Genomic DNA, 21,119 nt, shown 5'->3' with positions numbered 1-21,119 from the left:
GCTGCCATGTATCTTCTCTCAGCCAGGAGACTCCTGAGGATATGGCTGAGTGTCTTCCCTCCGAACTGGGGATATAGAGGAACCATACAGCCTTCAGACAGCTCAGTTTTGTGAGATTGCTCACAAAGAAGAAAGAACCACTCCTGCATGACAGCTACCCATAGCTCCTCATTTCCTCCAGGATAAAGTAAAACCCCCTCACACCAAGGCCCATAAGCCGAGTGACTCAGCTCATCCCATGCCCCTGCCCTTCTGTATTCCAGCGGCACTTGCCTTTTTCTCATTCCTCAAAAGTACCCTTTGTCTCTTGTCTGCCTGGAATGCTCTTCTCCAGCCCATCCCCACCCTCATGTACTGAAGCCCAGTATTTATCTGTTGTGCCACCTTTGCCTGGCTAATCCCTACTTGTTGCTTGGTCCCAGTTGGAATGTCATTTTCTAGGAGAGTCTTCCCAGACAAAGTGAGTCCCCTGGTCATGCTCTCCCAGAGTCTGTTCTGTCCCTACCTGGTATGTGAATTGTGTCCCCCATGCCAAAAGATATGTTGAGGTAGTAACCCCAGTACCTCAGAATATGATCTTGTTTGGAATAGGGTCATTGCAGATGTGATTAGTTAAGTTGAGGTCATGCTGGAGTTGGGTGGTCCCTAATCTAATATGACTGGTGTCCTTATAAGAATACAGCTACACAGAGAGAATGCCATGTGATGATGTAGGCAGAGTCTGGAGTGAGCAGCAACAAATTAAAGAATGCCAAGGATTGCCAGCTGTCACCAGAAGTGAAGAGAGAGCCATGGAACAGCATTTCCCTCAGAAGGAATCAATCCTGCCAACACCTTGATCTTGGACCTTTAGCCTCCAGAACTATGAGAGAATACATTTCTGTGTTTTAGGGAACCCAATTCGTGGTACTTTGTTAGAGCTCCCCTAGGAAGCTCATATACTGCTATTCCTAATTTGTTCAGTGCCTGTCTCCCACCCCCAGCCCCTGGCTGTGAGCTGCCAAAAAACAGACACCATGTCTTCTTCACCCTGAACCGCCAGTGCCTGGCATAGGTCTGGCCCGCAGTAGGGCTCTGTAAAACTGTTGAATGAATGAATGATGATCTCAAACAAATATTAAATTAACAGTATTTATAGTTGGATAGTAGAATGGTGAGTCATTTTTATTTTCTTCATGTGACATATTGTGTTTTTCTAAGTTTCCACTTCAGAAACTATATTGATGTTATCATAAAGAAAAACTAAAATACATATTTTTCTTTTCAAAACATACATTAAAATGACAACCATTTCCACCAATACATGTATTGTGAAGAGGAAGAAGTTCTGCTATATGCTTGATAACTACTTTTTCATTGATTAATTGATTCCTTCTTGTGTCGCTAGAGTGCTTTCTGGAGTCAGATTTATAGAGCCTGAGCTCCCGGGCCCTTGGGAGGAGTAGATTCCAGGTGAGAGGGATCTAAGCAATGTATGCATGCTTCTCAGCCATCTACCCCTTCCCGTAGCTTGTAGGATCTGGCCAGATGTGGTACCTGTCACCTGATGGGAGCTGCTAGACTTGGCGCTTGAGAACATCACCAGCTCTGGTTGAAGACCATTCCCAAACAAGCAAAATCCTACCCTTAATGAATGTACCCTCAAACTTGAATATTTACACAAATCACTTGGGGATCTTGTTGAAATGCAGATTTTAGGGATCCCTGGGTGGCTCAGCGGTTTCGCGCGCCTGCCTTTGGCCTAGGGCATGATCCTGGAGTTCTGGGATCGAGTCCCACATCAGGCTCCTTGCATAGAGCCTGCTTCTGCCTGTGTCTCTGCCTCTCCCTCTCTGTATCTCTCATGAATAAATAAATAAAATCTTAAAAAAAGATAAACTGTTAAAAAAAAAAAAGAAATGCAGATTTCAGTCCCATGGGTCCCAGGTGGAACCTGAGACTGCAATTTTAACAAGGTCTCAGGCAATACCCCACTGTTGCTGGTCTATTCTGGTTGTTCTGTAAGAGTGAATGCTTCAGGATAGGGAGACCAGAAAAGGCACATTGGGAAGTGCATTGCAGAGTACCTCACCTCAAAAGATAGGTGGGATTTAGAGAGGTAGAGGTGGCAGGGAAGAGATGGGAACTGCCTGGGAAGGTCCAGGGAGAAAGTACTTTGTTCACAGGATAGTGAATAGAGCAGTGCACTTGGAACAGGAGGCAGGTACAGTTGTGGAAGGGAGGGCTAGAAAGGTAGGCTAGGAACAGCCAATGAAGGGCTCTGAATGCAGGGTTAAGAAGCTTGGCTTTAATCCTGTAGGGAGTGAAATCTGACATGACTTAGATGTAATGTTTTACAGAGATCAATCTGACACTGAGTGCAGAATCAGAAGAAAGCCTGACAGAAGGAAGAACAGTCAAAGGCAGATAAGAAGGCTGCATTGCTTCAGCTAATGGAGATAGGAAGAGGGAAGGGGTGGCTAGGAGTCACGAGAAGGCTTGGGGGGTTGCTTGGAGTTAGCGACGGGACAAAGTTGGGGAGAGGAAAAAACAGAATCTAAAGTGACTTACACGAAGGGTGGAGACTAAGAAGCACCATCAGCAAAGCTTGAGGTCCCAGGGGAAAGCACTGGCTTAAGGGGAAGATAAGTCCCATCTTAGATGTGATGAGTCTGACATAATACTGCAACTCCCACAGAGAGGCGTTGGGCAGGTAAGCAGATTCAGTAGAGCTCAGGAGAGCACTGTGACTAGGCAGGATTTGGATGCATACCCTGAAGGGAAAAGTGGGGTATGGAGAGGAAAGAGAATGCCCAGAGGGGAGTACAGAGTGAGCAAAGGGTGAGCGGTAATACTCACAGCTAGGGGTAAGAGGAAAATAGAATCCATTGAAGCAGGGAGAATCAGCATAGAAGGCAGAGAAGACACCATGAGTATACAGATGGCCAACCTGGAGGCCCTACCATACTGTGACATCAAAACCAAGCAAAGGCCTGCCCAGCCAAGGATGCAGGAGGGCATGTGAAGCCCGGGCTCAAAAAAAAAAAAAAAGGGGGCGCTGCTTGAATGGAAAGCAGGATTTGAATTGGTGGAGAAGAGGACTGGATTCCCTGGAGTAGGTCTGGACTTTAGCAGGATCCCGGGGGGGAGAAGGGGGCTGAAGCTCCAAAGCACTTATTCCAGTTCAGCCCAAACACAGTAAGGACGATCCCCTAGCTTGCAAACACACATACATGACATGTGCACACCTCAGAACCTACTGACCTCCCAGGGCAGAGCAGAGAAGGTGGGAGTAGAGGTCTTCGGAGCAAAACCTTATTGCCGCAAAGCGCATAATTTATCACCCAACTAGGGCTCTTTTGAGAGTGAGCGGAGACGCTCACCAACCATCACACCGGGACCACAGGTGTACATTACGGCTGTCCCAGGCAAACCCAGCCCTATCGTTACTCTAGCCCTGGGGGATACTGGGTCCCCAAAATGCCCGTTTGTTCCCTGTTCCCCTTCCTAGGAGGGGTGGCGGGATTGAGTCGCAGGCCCTAGGAACAGGCAAGCTCATGCTCCGAGGCAGGGGCCCGGCGGAGGATGTTGGTGAACGGGGAGCTCCGGCTACCCCCCCCCCCGGCAGCACCACGGACAGCGACCGGCCAGCTCGCTCCCCGCTCCCCGCCCCCCGCCCCTGTTGCGCCAGGGCCGCCGGGGGCCTGATCAATATTTCACGGGGGAAGGGGCTCGGGTTACCAGCCGGAAGGCGCCACCCGCCCTGGGGACCCTCCCCGGGAGCCCAGCACACGCCGCCCCCCTCCCCCGGCTCCGACAGCACCGCCCTCGGGTGCGCTCCCATGCCCCGCCCGCTCCAGCCCCGGACCCCTCCCGGGGTGCAGGGACCCGCAGCCGCACCGCACAGCCAGACGCGCGCTGTCCAAAGCCGGCGGCTACACAGGCCAACAGGCGCACACCACACCCAGCAGCCAGCCGCCCAGACACCCAGCACACACGATATGCCTCGCAGACACACACCGCATGGAGAGGAGTTCACCGCAGACCCACCTGCACGCAGACACCCTGCCACACTTGCACAAACCCACATGCTGCACAAAAACTCCCGCAGGGTAGCTCAGGTATATGCCATGAAATACATTTACTACAGACACACACATCACACGCTGTGTGTGCACACACACATACTGAGTGCCTCAGACATGTCACCCAGAGCTACTTCATCACACATAAACTTTCTCTCTCTCTCTCTCTCTCTCTCACACACACACACACACACACACACTGTACACCTTCACAGAGACCCTCAGGCATTCACCATGGATACAGAAGCACATGCCTCACACTACCCAGGCCCCCCACCCTCCTGGAGCCCAGGGCTGCCCTCCCACTGTGGACATGGGACTGGGGAAGAGACAGGCAGGACTTCTATCCCTCCTGACTGGCCCTGGTGTTGAGTCCTCTGGATAAATTTTGTGTGTATTGAGGCCTCTGAGGGTTGCTGCCCAATTACCAGGGGCAGACAGCAGCACAAAGGGGTGGGAAGGGGGAAGCAGGGGAGAGGGACCTCCCCGGCTTTGCTGTCCCGGGGCTCCAAGCTTTGGGGCATGAGGCTCCAGGGATGGCCCTGCCCTCACCTGCAGCTCCCACAGCCTCTGTACGCCCTGGGACTCCCACCCTCAGGGGGCCCTGAGGTTTGTGTTGTGCGTGGGGACCAGGAGAACTGTAGAGTTTGCAGCTCCTGCTCTTCCCAGGAGTGCCCAAGAGCTGTCTCAGAGATAAGGGCACATGCTAACCCCATCCTGGAGCCTCTCTCTCCAGCAGGGTTGGGTAGAGTGGCACAAATTCTCCTGCCTGCAGAATAATCATGGTAAGATTTTCTGAAAGAAATCTAAGACAGAGCACGAGGTGAGGAGAGGAAGCAGGCTGGCAGAGCAGGAAGAGATTCCCAGATTTTCCAGGCAGGTGGAAGGGCACTTCGATATTATCTAGGCCAACAGGCCATGTCCCGATGTCCCCATATCTCTTCCCCATTGTGCATTATCCACATAACACTGTGTGCCCCCTCAACGATTTCTGCCAAATCTCCTTTCTCTGCACTACTCCTTATTTATAGTCTTGAAATTGACACTTTTAACTTACATACATTTACTGTAAATAGAAACTTTGTGTTACTACTACAAATGCAAAGGCTATTATTGCTTTTTTTAAAAAAAATTAAGATTTTATTTGAGAGAGAGAGAAAGAGAAAGAAAGCGTGAGCAGGGGGAGCGGGAGGGGGAGAAGCAGACTCCCCACTGAGTGGGGAGCCCGATGCGGGGCTCCACCCCAGGACCCCGGGATCATGACCTGAGCCAAAGGCAGATGCTTAACCGACTGAGCCACCCAGGCGCCCCTATTATTGCTTTTAGCAAATAGAAAATGATGGTAAAATAAATACAGTAAAAGCCAACTGTAATATTAAATTTTAGCTACATGGAGTTGCCAGTAAGACCTCTTCATTATAAAGGGAAGGGCAGGGATCCCTGGGTGGCGCAGCGGTTTGGCGCCTGCCTTTGGCCCAGGGCGCGATCCTGGAGACCGGGGATCGAATCCCACGTCGGGCTCCCGGTGCATGGAGCCTGCTTCTCCCTCTGCCTGTGTCTCTGCCTCTCTCTCTCTGTGACTATCATAAATAAATAAAAAATTTATAAAAAAAATAAATAAATAAAATAAAGGGAAGGGCAGCAGTGTTGGTAAGTTGTTAAAGACACACTGGCACTTTCTCCCTGGGACAACCTTGGACTTGACAGAGTTGAAAGGGAGCCAACTTTCTTACCACATGAGCCAATTCTACATAGTGACAGGTCCACGAGCCGCTGAAAGTCACCTCAGGTCTTGCTGAAGGTGCTACTCCCCACAGTGAGAAGCTCGAGGCTTGCCCGCCTCCTGTAGGAGCTTGGGCACAGTGGCTAGCTGGAGCCTCGATGCCAAGGTCCATTCTGGTAATAACAATCCTTAGATATTGCTCAATTTTTTCCTATTTATAAATTGGCCTTACAGCCACCCTCTAGTATGAGCTACACAGTAGGAATTATCATCCCCATTTCTGAATGAGAAAACAGAGGCTCTGAAAGATTAAGAGATTTGTTCAGAGTCACATAGCTACACAGGATAGGTCCTCAACTCCCGCCCAGATGCCTTTTCTATGCTACCTGCCTCCATCTGTTCCCATCACTGGGGGAGCTCTTGTTGGAGCTCCTACCACTGGGCTGGACCCTTGCTAGGCAGTGGGGAGTAGAGGTAAAATGATAAACTTGCATCTGCCTATGAGGCCCTCACAACCCCCAAAGGCAAACAGGCAAGTAAGAGCTTTTACTCTAGAGTTATATTGTTGCGTGTTCCTAATCTAATAATGGCACCTCTCTGAACCTCAGTTTCTTTGTCTGTAAAATGGGGATAATAATAGTACCTGTTATATGGGGCATAAGGATTCGATGGAATAATGCATGCGCAGAGAGTCTGGCACAGAGTAAAGACTGAAAACCACTTATTACTATGGAAGTACAAAGAATAGAATTAATTCAAGTAAAAAATGGCTGCTGGGGTGGGTAGGCATGGCATGGTCCTTCACTGAGGAGAGGATATGAGTTCCATCTTAGAGAATGAATAGGATTTGGAGAAGGAGAACTATCCTGTCTGCTCAAGCCCTCCTCTTCTTTCTCTTCCCACTCCAAAGAGAAGTGAGAAAACTGAGGGTGTCACCTTCCAATCTCTCTGCTCTGGCCTTTGAATGACGACAGACAAGCTCTTCAGAGCCTGCCCTGGGCATTGCTGCCTCAGGAAAGCCTCCCACTTTAAGTCACAATGCCTGGGCAGTCTTCTCCACCTGCCATCCATGGAAGGTTGGGGGCCAGGTGCACCCTGGCCCTCCAAGGATCCTAGCAGATGTCTTTTAACGGACTTGCTCAGACAACAAAGACCCTCCCTACCACCACCCTTCTCCAAGGGGGTCAAGATCGAGGTGGGCTGGTCTGACTTTGAGAGCCTTCCCAGCAGGTTCAGTTGATTGGACCTGACCCACTCAGAGCCAATCAGATCCTGTCATACAAGTTCCGACCTGGATCTGTCAGACCCCTCTGAATGCGGTGGTGAGTTAGGACACAAGACAGCAACTATTAGGTGGTCCAGGATCTGGTAAAGCAGAGAAAACCTAGTCTGCGGAGAAAGAAAGGTAAAGGCTGCCAGCAAGGTGGTGCAGAAAGCAGCTGCTTCAATTTCTCCCCGCCTACAGGTCCTGCCTCCCAAAAGCTAACAATCTTTCTGCCCCTCCGTTCTCAGGAATCCCTTGTGACCTGGTATTAAACCCTTCTTTATTACTAAGTGGGTTTCTATATACAAGCAAAGACCTAATTAAGACAGAGGAGAAGCTGGGAGCTAGAAGCACAAAGATGAACAATCCTGGGGCAGGGCTGGAATCAGTGGGCCCGCACTGGATGAGCTTAGCTCAACTGGAAATAAGGTAGAGATATAGACTCTGTACAGATGTGGCCACAGGAGGGTGGGTTAACACCACCCAGGAAGGGCCAGGAGGGTCCTTGGGGGCTTTGCAACAAAGCTGGTAGCTGAGCCAGCTCTGTAGAGTGAAGGACATTCTCCAGGGGGACAAAGCAGGGGCGGGGAGGCATTACAGGTAGAGGGAACAGCAAGTGCAGAGCCACAGGGGCACAAAACAGCCTGACGTGTTAGAGGAACTGCCAGAAGTTCAAAGTGTGTGTTGGGGGGGTGGAGCAGAGAAGACGAAGCTGGAGAGGCAGTTGGGTGCGGATGACAGGATCACAAAGGGCTTTGAATTCCATGCTAAGAAGTTGAGGCCTTTCTTGTCAGCAATAGGGAGCTATTGAAGTATTTTAAGTAGCAGGGGGTGACAGGGTCAGTTCTGTGTTTTAGAAAGATGGCCCTGGGGCCACAGGAAGAAAGGACTGGAGAAGGCAGGCCTGAAGGCAGGGAGGCCAGTTAGGACGCTGCAACAATGATTCATCTGTTCCTTTCATCCACCGAACAGCTCATGGTGTACCTACTGTGTGCTGGGGCTAGGCAAAACAGGACTCCTGACCCCACAGAGTTCACAGGCTAGCGAGAAAGAGAAAGGAAGAAGCAATTCAAGTGTGATGAGTGTCATGAAGAAGTACCAGGTCCTACGGAGGAGGGCGGTGTTTCGTTTCTGGTTTTTAGGCTTCACTGTGTAAATGATGTTCAAGCTGGTATCTCTCTGAAAGCTCAGTAGGAGTTAACAAGACACCAGGAGGAGGAGTGCATTCCAGGATGAAGGAACATGTGTGAAAGTCCTGCCACTGAGAGAGGGAGAATGGTAGCAGATGAGAGAAAAAGGTGGGCAAGGACCAGATCGCACAGGGCCTCGTGGACTGCGTCAGAGTCTGGCGTTTGTTCCAAGAAGCTTGGAAGGGTCTTACACAGGGAGACGATACAATCAAACGTTTATCTTTAGAAGATCACTCTGGCTGCAGTGTGAAAAATGAAATAAAGTGGGGCAAGAAGAGAAACACAAGGAGCCCACTCTTGGCTCCTGGACTCTAGGCTGTCGCTGTGGTCCAGGTGGGAGCCGAGGGTGGTCTGGAAAGGGGCGGTGGGCAGGGAGAGAGACACAGGAGAGCTAACACGACTTGCTGAGGACGCCTGTGGGATGTGGGGGTGAGGGAGAGGGAGGTGTCCAGGAGAACTTCCAGCTTTCCAGCTTGAGCAAGTGGGTGGATGGTGGCAGCAGAGATGAGCTGGAGATGCTGGAGGCAGAGCAGGTGCCGGCAGGCAGAGCTGGGGACCTGGGACCTGGGTTTGGACCCCAGGCTGATTGTGAGATAGCTAAATGTGGCCCAGGAAGCAGTTACACCTGCAGGGCCTGAGCCTAGAAGAGACCGCTCAAGTCCAGAGAGTGGTGAGATTACCTGGCTGAGGAGGAGGAGGAGGAGGAAGAGCAGTGGGCAGTGAAATGAGAAGGAGAGGTGGGGGGAGTCCTGGTGGCAGCAGGGCCTGGGGACAGAGTGATTAGAAGCTCTGAGTTTGGCAAATCAGAACCATGAGATCCAAAGGTTAATTCTTTCAGCCCCAGGAGGCACCAGGCTTTGGCTCCACCTTTCCTGGCCAAGCCTCTAGCCTCAGCACAGACACTTTCCAGCTGAGACAGCCCTCCCTCCCCCACAGCACCTCTTTCTCCTCTGAGCACACAGATCAGGGGGCCCCTCCTCCTCAGGAAGACTTCCTTGGTCCCAACATGCACTGTGCTGTCCAACAACCTGGGTTTGAATCCCAGTTCCGCTACTTGATAGCTGTGTGACTTGGGCCAAGAAATTTAACCTCACCTCCCTCATCTATATAACGGAAATAATAATAGTATCTACTTCGTAGGGTTGTTTGAGGGTGAGTATGTAAAGTACTTAGCAGAGAACCTAGCACACAGTAAGCACTAAATAAATGTTACTATTATTAACATCCCGCCCACCTTGGGACAGTTAGTCATGCCCTCCACCTTGTACCTCCTCCACTGGGGAACTATTTGCAGGTCTGTGTCTCTCCCTGCCTCTTCCTACCCCTACCCAATTTGTGGGGCTACATAATATGCAGGGCCCAGTGCTAAATGAAAATGTGGGACCCCTTGTGCAAAATTAGGCATTTCAAGGACCCCGAACATGGGGTCCTAACCCAGGGCTCTGCAGCCACAGACTCCTGAAACCAGCCTTGTCCCCGCCCCCACCCAGCTCTGGGCCTGGCCTGGAGTAGGTGTCAGCCCCAAGCAACAGATAAAAATGCCAACTGACATGGAGATAGGGTTTTATAATTTCCATCTGGAATTTCATTTTATCTTTCCCATAGAAATAACATCAACTCAGTTTTATAGTTGATGACACTGAGGGTTAGAGATGGGGTGTGCCTTGCCAGACGTCAAACCACCTCATGAACTGCAGAGCTGGGATGTGAACAGAGACCAGCCTGGTGCCAAAGCCTTGCCTCTTGCCCTCTGGCTCCTGGGGGAGGTAGGGAGAACCTGGCCCCAAGGGGTGAACTTTGTCAACAAGGCCCAGAGAGAGGGAGCTGGAGGGACTGGGACCGGCCCCCTCCCTCCTGGGGTGAGCCACATAAACAACCAGCTCCCTGGGCACCAGGGCCGGCTACAAGCTACCCAAGGAAGGGGGTGTGAGAGGGCAAAAGGTCACTCGGAGAAGGTTTTGCCTGAAAGCCACAGACCCCAGCCCACACTCTCTGGAAATGAAACCCTGACTTCTCAGCTTCAAGGTCTTTAGGGACTGCCATTGGCCTCAGATAGCTCCTAAGCCTTGAGGATCCTACTGACCAGGAAGGTCTGGCCTCTGGCACCTGTGCACCCTCTCTCCTCTCTCCTCCACAGCTGCCCTCTCCCACCATACCAGGCCCCTCCCACCATCATCCAGGCCTGAGCACACACGGCTCCCTCCCCTAATCCCTGCTTCTTTGCCCTCCTCAATGCTTTGTTGCCCTAGGCTCCCTGAATCCTTCCTTTCAACACACCGACACAGGTGCCCTGGACCATCCTGGGCTAGGATGCAGGCTCCATGGAGGCAGGGTTGCTTGGCTCACGGAGCTCGGTATGTCAGGTGTCTGAATGCATCCCCCTGCAACAGAGGCAGGAGGGTCCTGCACCCCTTCTCCCCTTCTCTCCACTCCCCTTTCATCTTGAGCTCCAAATGGGAGAAGCCCAAACTTGCAATGGGAAGAGAATCACCATATAGTATGCACCCTCCACCTGCCAAGCCCTGGGCTGGGTGCTGTGCATCTGGTCACTGCATCTAATCCCCAAGCACCTTCCAGATGGGGGTGGGGCAGTAGGAGTATAAATCATTCCTATGTTCCAGAGGAGTCTGAGATCACTTGCCTGAAGTGGCAACAGAGCCTGGTGGTGGAGAATTCAGGATTTGAACCCAGGTCTGGCTGAGACCCAGATACCTGGTGTCCTCTCTGCCCCTGTGACTGTTCACAGCCAGCTCACTTCCAACCAGGGAGCAGCTGTTTCTCACCCGGGCCTTCAGTTCACACACATCCAAAGCAGCTCAGCTTCTCTGTCAGGTCAGCAAAACCCTAGTGCAGAAGGCAGCTCCACTGTCAGTGAGAGCCAGTGTGAAGTCACCCCTCCCCTGGGTCAACAAAATGACAGCGTAGTAGAAATGCCCCCCGCCCCTCATCAAACACTAATGGGGGAGACACTCCCCATGTCAGCAAAATGCTGGTACAAGAGGTATACCCTGGACCCCAAGTCAGCAAAAAGCCAATGCGAGAGATACTTCCCCATCACTCTCTACCTGAGGCCCAAGACATGGGCTAGGGGTGCGCAGAGTCCTCCAAGGTAGAGCTCCTGGGGTGGGCTAGGGGGAAGCAGTGGGGCTGCCGCTGCCTGGGGGAGGAGGCTGCAGCCGGGGAGCGGGGAGCGGGCAGACGGGGGTGAGAGTTCTCACATGGCACTAATGAAATCAACCACCAGCCTGCCCCCCCTTCCCCAGGGACCCTCCAGGCTCCAGCTGATGCAATGCCCAGGCCAGATAATTGTTTTCTTCCCTCCTTAAAGGGCCAGCTGATGTTGCAGCTGCAGACATCACCCAGACCGCCCCCCCCCCCCGAGAGACCCCACAGAGCTTAGCACCTGGTTTAGGGATAGGGGGAGCCCAGAAAGTAGCGGCTTGGCCCCAGGCTCTGCAGAGGAAAATCCAATTAAGGTCCGGGACCAGAAATGTCTGTGAGCAAGGAGGGAGACATGAGAGTTAAGACAGAGACAGCGCCTGGCCCACAACCACATGCCCTGAGGGAAAGGAACCTGGTCCCTGGCTGGGTCCTCAGCACCTGGCTTCTACTTGCCTGTCCCGTCAAGTCCTTGACGCAGGGGTTGCTAGTGAGTTCAGCAGTTCTCTTCTGAGCTTCCCTGAGTGCCAGGCACTGTGCGAAGCAGCTCAGATCCACCATTTCATTCACTCCTCCCAGCAGAGCTGGAAGGTACGTCTGTCTTACCAAAGGAGGTTCCTAGAGGGGAAGTGATTCCCTCAATAGGACCCAGCCAGAAAGTGGCAGAGCCTGGGTTTGAAGTCAAGTTTGCCTTCAGACCCTGCAGAGGGTTGAGTAGGTGTCAAACCCTAGGGCTGGAGGTCCCTAAACCAGGCAGCCTGGCACTGAGGGCAGGAAAGGGGTCTCTGGGCCCTGAACAGGTTCAGAAGGGCATAGTGCTTGGCTTAAGCACTGATTTCATGAACCCCTTCCCCAATTCCCCCCAACCAGAGAATGTCCCAGTAGGCTGCCCACATGTCCCCAGGGACAGTTGGCAGCTGCCTGATTACGGACTAATTGGTGGCTGGCAGCAACTGTGGGGGCTGGCTGGTTAACCCCCTGGTGACCAGGCCTAGCCCAGAAAGGCCCTCTTCCCTGACATTTCAGGCCCCAAACCCAAGGACCCTAGACTTAAAAAGGCATCATAGGCAGAGGACAGGACCAAAGGAGTATCAGCCTTCCTCTTCATACTCAGACAACACCCTTGGGTCTAGGGATAGACACTGACGTTCACCCAGGCTCCTCAGCCCCAAAGGGGCAGTGCCGGTCAGCACCCCTTGTTCTCTGGCCTTGGGTATGGCATTGCTTACTCCATTCAAGACCACAGGAGCTATGGGGCCCTCCCTGGGTTTCCAGGCCCAGGATACTGGGAACAAACCCACTCTTCTGGCCTGGGGTACCTAGAGAAGGTGATGTGGCCATGGGTCCAGACAGCCTGGAGGCCAGCCAGCGAAGTTGCCTGAATGAAAGGGTCTCCAGGTTGTCCACAAGAGTCCTGCCATGCCTCCCTGAAACCTGGGCTCTCCACCATGGATTGACCAATTGTCTTTCCCAGCTTCTCCAAAGCCCCAAAGCCCCTCTTCCTATCCTAGGGCTGGAGTGAGTACCACCCCTTTTCTTTCATGGGCTGGGGCGGGGGGGGGGGGGGGGGGGGGGGGGTAATGGGGGTCCGCTGGGCACCACAATGGTATTTCATTGGGAGGAAAGAGTGGCTGCTTCTCAACCAGGGCACAGGCAGGAGGGAGAAAGCAGGCTGCCTTCCAGCTCCCTTTCCAGGAGAGATTTTAAGCACTTTCCAAAAATGCCATGCGAGGCAATGCTGTTGAAGACCAGGGCCCAGGTGCTCTGAGAATCAGCAAAGAACTCAAGACTCTGGGGTCCCCTACCCCATTTTCCAGGCTTCCTCAAACACCCCGCGTTCCCCTCTCCTACCTTGGCCCCCACCCCAGAGCCATCACACACACTCTGCTCATCCTCCGAGCCCCCGCCTCCCCCCAGACCCCGCACGCTCACAGCCCTACGTGGCGCCTCGCGGCCGGAACCCCCTCCCCCCGCCGGTGGTCCCCGGACCTCCGCAGCCCCCTCCCCACGTCCACTCCCAGGCGAGCAAGGCCTACCGACTTACCCGGAGGTGGGGCCAGGGGCCAGACAGGGAGGGGTCTCCGCCGGGCGAGGCGGCTCCGCAAGGCGGGGCAGGTGCTGCCCCGGGGACCCCGCCCCGCGGACCCGGCGGTGGGCGCGGCCCGGTCCCCGGCGGGCGGCGGACTCCGAGGGCGTGGGGGCGCGGGGCGGGGCGGGGCGGCGAAAGAGGCTCACGGGGGCATCGCCCGCCACCGGGCCGGGCAGCTCCGCTCCGCCCGCCTGCGCTGCCGGCTCCGCAGCCGCCACGGTTCCCAGCCGCCGCCGGGTGCAAAGCCCAAGCCCCGGCCGGCGGGAGGCGAAGAGGGAGGCGGGGCCTGGCGGGGGCGGGGCCTCGGCCCGGCGGGTGGGGCCAGGGGCGGGGCCTGGGGCGGTGGGCGGGGCCTCGGGCGGTGGGCGGGACCCAGGGGAACGGATCCAGCCTGGGTTTGCCCGGTTGCAGGCGACCCCTTAAGCTAACGAGACCTGAGACCGGACCTGAGACCGACCTCGAAGGGTTGGGGTCTAGAGGACGCCTCAAGGCTCTCCACGTCCCTAGGACACTCCCGCCTCATGCCTGTCCCCCCCTCCACCACCATTTCTATCTGTACTTTTTCATCCTTACTCCTCTTCGGGGCACCTCGCAGGGCATCACTGGCACCACGGCACCCCTACTCTATCCTGGACCGGATCCAGGAAAGTCAGATGGTGGGAGATGGGGGAAATGGCTTACAAACTCAAATTCAATGTACAGGTGGAACAATTGAAGCCGAGACAAGGAGACATGACTTGCCCAAGTTCCTGCTGGGAAGAAAAAGACTTTGTGAGACCCTGAAACGTGGAGAGCCTGAAGCTGGGTCCCACAACTGGCCAGAGGTGAGGCCAGGACTCAATTTTATTCACCTATTGATTAAACTTTTGTTATCATCTCATCTCCATCAGGCCTAGAGCTAGGGCCTGTGTCTTAGAATGATTGTTCCGGAGCAGCAGGGGGGGACTAGATTAAAGGGACAAGATGGAGGGCAGAGAAATAGCTGAAACAATGGTGGAGGTGAAGGATGGGGAGAGCAGCGCCTGTGAGGAAGTGGGAGAGGGGTAGGAATCAAAATCCCCTTGTGCTCTTCCCATGCACCTATCACAGACAGGGAAACCAGGGGCTCCCTTTGGAATCATGTTCCCTTTGCACATTTGGTGAAAACTTGGGCCTTGGGGATCCCTGGGTGGCGCAGCGGTTTGGCGCCTGCCTTTGGCCCAGGGCGCGATCCTGGAGACCCGGAATGGAATCCCACGTCGGGCGCCCGGTGCATGCAGCCTGCTTCTCCCTCTGCCTGTGTCTCTGCCTCTCTCTCTCTCTCTCTGGGACTATCATAAATAAATAAAATTAAAAAAAAAAAACTTGGGCCTTTTCTCTGGATGAATGTGCAAATGTACACCTTGCATATAATTTCAGGTACCCCAAAGACAAAGGATTGGGTGAAGGGTTGATTTTTTTTAAGATTTTATTTATTTATTCATGAGAGACACAGACAGAGGCAGAGACATAGGCAGAGGGAGAAGCATGTTCCCTGCAGAGGGCCCCCTGCAAGAGACTCAGATCCCAGGACTCCGGGATCATGCCCTGAACTGAAGGCAGACGCTCAACCACTGAGCCACCCAGGCATCCCTGCAGGGTTGATTCTTAAGTGCATGTGGAATAAACATGCAGGAATTTTTTTGAAATCTAGAGAAAAAGGAATGGAAAGAGATTCCGCCTTATATAATATTAAAACATAAAGCACCATCGTATTGAAGCAGGGCTACACCAATCATTGGAACAAACTGGAATAGAGAAGTGGATCCAACCACAAAATTACAAAAAGTAATTCAGTGTATGATAAAGATGGCACTTCAGGTAAACGGGTGAAATAACTGGCAAAACATTTAAGGAAATCAGAGAAAACTGTGTCCTTATACGAAAATACATTCCAGGTGACGAGCATATTTATACCTTTTATGTACCAGAAGAAAGCATGAGTGAAATGTTTTAATAACCCTGGAGATGGAACTTTCCTAAGCGTGATGAAACCTAGAAGCCAAAGGAAAAAACATCGATAAATTTGGCCATAAAAACTTCTGTAGAGAAGAAATGATCACACTCAAGTTTGGAAGACACAGGACAAACTGGAGAGGATAAATCCCAGCAGCCCTGCACTCGGGCCCCCTCTAGCCTGCCAGCCCCTGGCCGAAGCCAAGAGGGGGCGAGCAGGAGGGAAGACAGTGGCTTCAAGAGGCCCGAGCACACGGCGGAGGTTCCTCCCACAGCGCCCTGGCCAGTGCCCACCTGTTCAGGAGCCGGGAAGCCCCGGAAATCCCAGCCGGGCCATCTGGGTCCCCAGCAGGTGCCTCAACCAGCAGAGCCAGAGCCGGCCCTGAGGCTGCTCACCGCTTCCCTCGCCTGGCCATCCTGAGAACTGTCATCCTTGGTTCCAGTTCATGCAACTCCCCATCCTTACGGCGGGATTTTTTTTTTTTTTTTTTTTTTTTTAAGATTTTATTTTTAAGTAATCTTTACACCCAACCTGGGCTCCAGATTACAACCTGGAGATCAAGGGCCGCGCGCTCCATGGACTGAGCCAGCCAAGCGCCCCGTGGAAATTTTTTTTCTTAAAATAATTAACAACTAAACTTCTGAGGGAGCTAACAATGTTCCAGGCGTTGTACTAAACACTTAACATGCAGCATTTTGTTTAATGCTCAAAGGTGCTCCACTAAGTAGGTCTACTTTATTATCAGCTCAATTTGACAGATGAGGAAACAGGGTCCGAGAGAAGTGACTTGTCCAAATTCTAAGTGGCAGCATCAGGACTCAAAGTCCGACTCCTGGCCACACTCTTGATAGAAGAAGGCCAAGGTCTAGGAAGAATCAATAAAACAAAGTTTTTTGAAGTCAACCTTGTTCCAGGTTTTGTCCCAGGTGCTAGGGATTCAGAATTGGGAAAAATAATCATTAGGGGAGACAGGAGAGAAACATTTCTGACATGGGGAATCCTGGAAACAGCCAAGGACTTGTTAACCACAAGGAATAGTGGAAGAGAGGAGGGCTGCAGGAGGAGATGTCCTTGAAATGAGTCGTGTGGAGTTTAAGAGTGGGGTGAAAGAGTGGGGCAACACTTACAAGTCTGGACAGGGGAAGAGTAGAACTTGGGGGAGGAGCAGTGGTCTACCTGCCCTGAGTCCAGGGTTGGTTAGAGATGAGACTGGACAAGTATACCAGGGCCAAGCTAGAGTTTGGGCACAGAGGAGTTGGGACACAAAGATTTTGAGAACTTTTCCATTGTTCAGTTGACTTGGTGTAGGTGCCACCTGCAAATGCTGAGGACACAACAAAGGGCAAAACACAGAATTTAAAGTCCATTAGGGTGCACCAGGATGACTCAGTTGGTAAAGTGTCTGATTCTTGATTTCAAGTCAGGTCATGATCTTAGGGCTGGAAGGTCAAGTCCTATGTGGGGCTCCACACTGGGAGGGAGCCTGCTTAAGATACTCTCCCTCTGCCCCTTGCTCCAGTCCCTCTCTAGAAAATAAAGTCTAGGGGATCCCTGGGTGGCCCAGCGATTTAGCACCTGCCTTCAGCCCAGGGCCTGATCCTGGAGACCTGGGATCAAGTCCCATGTCGGGCTCCCTGCATGGAGCCTGCTTCTCCCTCTGCCTGTGTCTCTGCCTCTCTCTCTGTGTCCCTCATGAGTAAATAAATAAAATCTAAAAAAATAAAAATAAAATCTATTGGGATGGCAGACACCAATCAAATTACCCCCACACCAAAATAAGACATAATTACAAACTGGAATATGTGCCATAGGAGAACTTGCTAGAATGCTCCTCAAGGTAGCTCATCTGAAGCTTAGATACTAGTCAATCAGATCGAGTCAAGGATAGGGTAAGAGCTTATGCAAAAAAGCCCCAAAGGTGCTTCTGAATCTCAGTTTTCTCATCTGTATCATGGGGACATTTATAGTTGTGAGGATTAAACGAGTTAATATATATAAAGTCCTTAGAACAGGTCTTAGGACATAAAAATTTTCCATAAGTGTTGGCTATAATAATAAAAATTATTTCATTTTCTTGGGGATCCCTGGGTGGCTCAGCGATTTAGCACCTGCCTTTGGCCCAGGGCCCAATCCTGGAGTCCCGGGATCGAGTCCCGCGTCGGGATCCCTGCATGGAGCCTGCTTCTCCCTCCTCCTGTGTCTCTGCCTCTTTCGCTCTCTCTATGTCTATCATAAATAAATAAATAAATAAATAAATAAATAAATCTTTTTAAAAAATTATTTCATTTTCTTTAGAGAGTTCTTGAAGGTCTATCAGCAAAGTAGTTAAATCATAAAGAAGCTTTTTTTTTCAAGTAAGCTCCACACCCAGGACAGAGACTAATGCAGGGCCTAACCTCACAACTCTGTGATCAAGACCCTGAGATTGAGACCTGAGCTGAGGTCAAGAGTTGGATGCTCAACCGACTGAGCCGCCCAGGTGCCCTATAAAGAAGCATTTTTTAAAGGTCATTCTTGCTGCAGTGAGGAACATGAATTGAAACAAGGAAAGAACAGATTTGGGCAATTAATGAGGGCACTTTGCAGGGGCCCATTGAGAATTGTGGGGCATTTAAACCAAGGAAGCCAAGAGCATTTGGAGATATTTTGTGATTTTGGTGGCAAAATAACTAGCCTTCGTGTTTGATTGGTGGTGGGAAGCTGTGGGAGGTGGCAGGGGGCTCCCAACATCTTGGCGCCTTGGACCCAGCAACAGGGTGGGTGGTGATGTTCTTTACCAGTTTGGGGGAGCCTGCAGGAGGACCAGGCCTGGGGGTGGTGCTGAGACCAGTTGGGGATGCTTTCATGCACAAGCATTGTGGGGTGTCCTGGATACAGGGATGCAGAAGCAGCTGCTTGGGTCTGGAGTTCAGGGGAGAAATTGTGGCCAAAGATATAAAATTAGGATTGTTAAAAAAAAAAAAAAATTAGGATTGTTGACAAATACCTGAAAATTGAACCTCAATCATCTCATCTGTAAAATGGTAGGAGGAGGAGATGCTAGATGATTTTTAAGGTTTCTCCAACATGAATAAGATTCTAATTGTTGAGGTTAGTAGGCCCACAGAGAAGGAGGATCCATGGGCCTGAAAGATTTGGCAGAGGTTCCTCGGAGGCTACTTATTATTCTTTCATCTATCTTTTTTACTGAGCAGCTACTAGGAGTCTAATGCTCTACTGGGGATGGAAGAGTGGACAACACCCAGCCCTTGCCCTCAGGGAATTCCGTCTGGTGCAGAGACAGACAAAGCAAAGGGTGATTACAAAAAAGTAAACCAAGTGCCCAAAGGCAAGCCTGGGAGACCAAGAAGCTTCTAGAGGAACTGACATCCAAGACAAGATCTGAAAGTCTGGCAGAAAAAAAGCTGTGTGGGAAATCTGGAGTGGAGAGGATTGGCGTTTTTTGGTTTTTTTGTGTATGTGCTTTTGTTTAGTTTTGTTTCCTCAGGAGGAGGGGTAGAAGGCTGGAGGGAGAGGAAGAGAGAATCCCAGGAGGCACCGTGCCCAGCACAGAGTCTGCCATGGGGCTCAATCTCACAACCCCAAGATCACAAACTGAGCTGAAATCAAGAGTCAGACACTCAACTGGCTGAGCCATCCAGGTGCCCCTGGAGAAGACTGTTTATGTAGTTATTTTAAAGATTTTTCCCTCTTGAATTTTTCACTTTGGACTCTTTTTTTTTTTTTTTTTAAAGATTTTATTTATTTATTCATGATAGTCACAGAGAGAGAGAGAGAGAGAGGCAGAGACATAGGCAGAGGGAGAAGCAGGCTCCATGCACCGGGAGCCTGACGTGGGACTCGATCCTGGGTCTCCAGGATCGCGCCCTGGGCCAAAGGCAGGCGCCAAACTGCTGCGCCACCCAGGGATCCCTCACTTTGGACTCTACCCATGTGCCCTGAGCGTCTATTTCAGGTACAAGTGCCCAGATACTGGTAGTTGCATTTCATAGGCTGTGTTCAATTTGTCTTCTTTTCCAGATCCTTCTCGGTGCTCCATGAGGCCTCAGCACCACATGCTTTGAATAAAGGCAGGGCAAGAGAGGCACGTAGGGCACAAACTTAGGGAGGCACTCAGGTTCAAGGGTATGCAACGTGCTCCTGGCCCTGCTCCCTGCTCACACCTTACTCCAGCCTTTTTTGGGGCTCACATCTTGCTGTGCACACACATGGCTCTGTTTACAAAGATCCTCCCCGTTGGCCTGATGAAGGCTCACGCCTGCTCCAAGGCCCGGCTCCTCCTGGAAGTCTACTGCTCTCGCTTCCCATCCCTGCCTCCTCCCTAGGCCAAGGTGGTCCTCTGTGCTCTAACAGCATGGTAAAGGCTGCATAGAGCAGACTAGACTTTGGCATCAGAGCCCTGCTGTGCTATTTATTATCTGTGAATGACTCTGTGAGCCAGCTTCCACATGTGTAAAATGTGGTACCAACTTCACGGCGGGGGGGGTGGGGGTTGGTAAAGATTACATGAGAAAATGTATGTAAATGGATCAGCAGTGATTGGTACAGGATACTCAGTAAGTGGTAGGTATTATTCATTTATTTATACTTCTTCTAAAGCACTCATATATTCTATTTATTCTCCTGCCTTTATCTTCACTATACCATAAGTCCCTCGAGGCAGGAGAAGAAGAAGGAAGAAGAAGATCTTTATGAATGACATTGAACAGGAACTAAGACATGTCTGCTGCATAAATAAAGAAATGACAAATTCTATGAAAAAAGGAAATCTGGAGCCTTGGGCTCTAGTCACATGGTCCCAGTGATGGCACAGTGCCTGCCCAGTGCAACGTACATTCACTTGGAAGAAGAGCTGCCCAGACCACAAACCCTATTTGGCTTGTGCTTTAGACCACTTGGTCCCTTCGGCCTCTAGCCTTGAACAAATGGGGCCAGCACCAGAACTAAGGGTTACCATTTCATATATTAGCTGGTGACCTTTAACTAATGGCCTACCACAACAATCGGAGACAGGCCAATTAGAGGCTCTCTTGAACCAAGGAACAGAAAGAAACTGTCAGGTAGCAGAGGGAGTTGGAGTAGGGAGGTCAGAGACAAACGAGCCTTGGCCAGGAGAGCCATGTGCAAGCCAAGATAAGAGGGGGGAGAGACCAAGAAGCAGCAGGAGCCGGTTACTTGGTAGAAGAAAAAGGAGCAGCCCTGTGCAGAGATAGGGGAGGGTGTCAGGAGAGAGAAGTTGAATAGAACAGTGAGTCCTAGAGCTGCCTTGTTCCTGGTAGCATTTTAATTCCAGTCCTTGTAAGAAAATCCTTTATGTTTGAGCTAGATTGGGCAGATTTCTGTACCTTGCAGCCCAATGAGCCTGATTCCGCTTGTCGTCTTGGTCAATCTCTGTCCCTCTCTGCACCTCAGTCTGACTAGACCATCTCTATGGTCTTCTCCAGATCAATGTTTGCTTTGAACATCATGTAGAGAGAATGGATTTTAGGTTGCTGGCAACTGAGTTCAGTATTAGGTACAGAGTGCCATGACATCCCGGCTCCCAAAATAGCTTGGTAACTGGTTAAAGAGCCTGTAGGAGGATCCAACACACACACCTGACTTTGAACCCGAGTCCTGCTGATACAGCCCGCCTCCCCTCAGTCCACTGCATCC

General features: G+C 51.5%; 1 protein-coding gene across 2 annotated transcripts in view; it reads right to left on the bottom strand.

The window, feature by feature from the left end:
• Positions 1-13,733, bottom strand: part of RIMS3 (regulating synaptic membrane exocytosis 3) — a 41,948-nt gene extending 28,215 nt beyond the window's left edge. Inside the window, exon 1 of one of the 2 annotated variants that reach the window (XM_077844534.1) lies at positions 13,445-13,733. The gene's annotated coding sequence lies outside the window, so the exon portion shown is untranslated. Of the gene's footprint in view, positions 1-11,841; positions 11,980-13,444 lie in introns of those variants that run through there. The other variant, XM_077844535.1, reaches the window with a different exon arrangement.
• Between the last annotated feature and the right edge of the window lie 7,386 nt (positions 13,734-21,119).

The sequence above is a fragment of the Canis aureus genome, chromosome 13 (assembly GCF_053574225.1).
Source record: "Canis aureus isolate CA01 chromosome 13, VMU_Caureus_v.1.0, whole genome shotgun sequence".
Classification (NCBI taxonomy): domain Eukaryota; kingdom Metazoa; phylum Chordata; class Mammalia; order Carnivora; family Canidae; genus Canis; species Canis aureus.
This window is presented reverse-complemented; position numbering and strand designations above follow the sequence as displayed.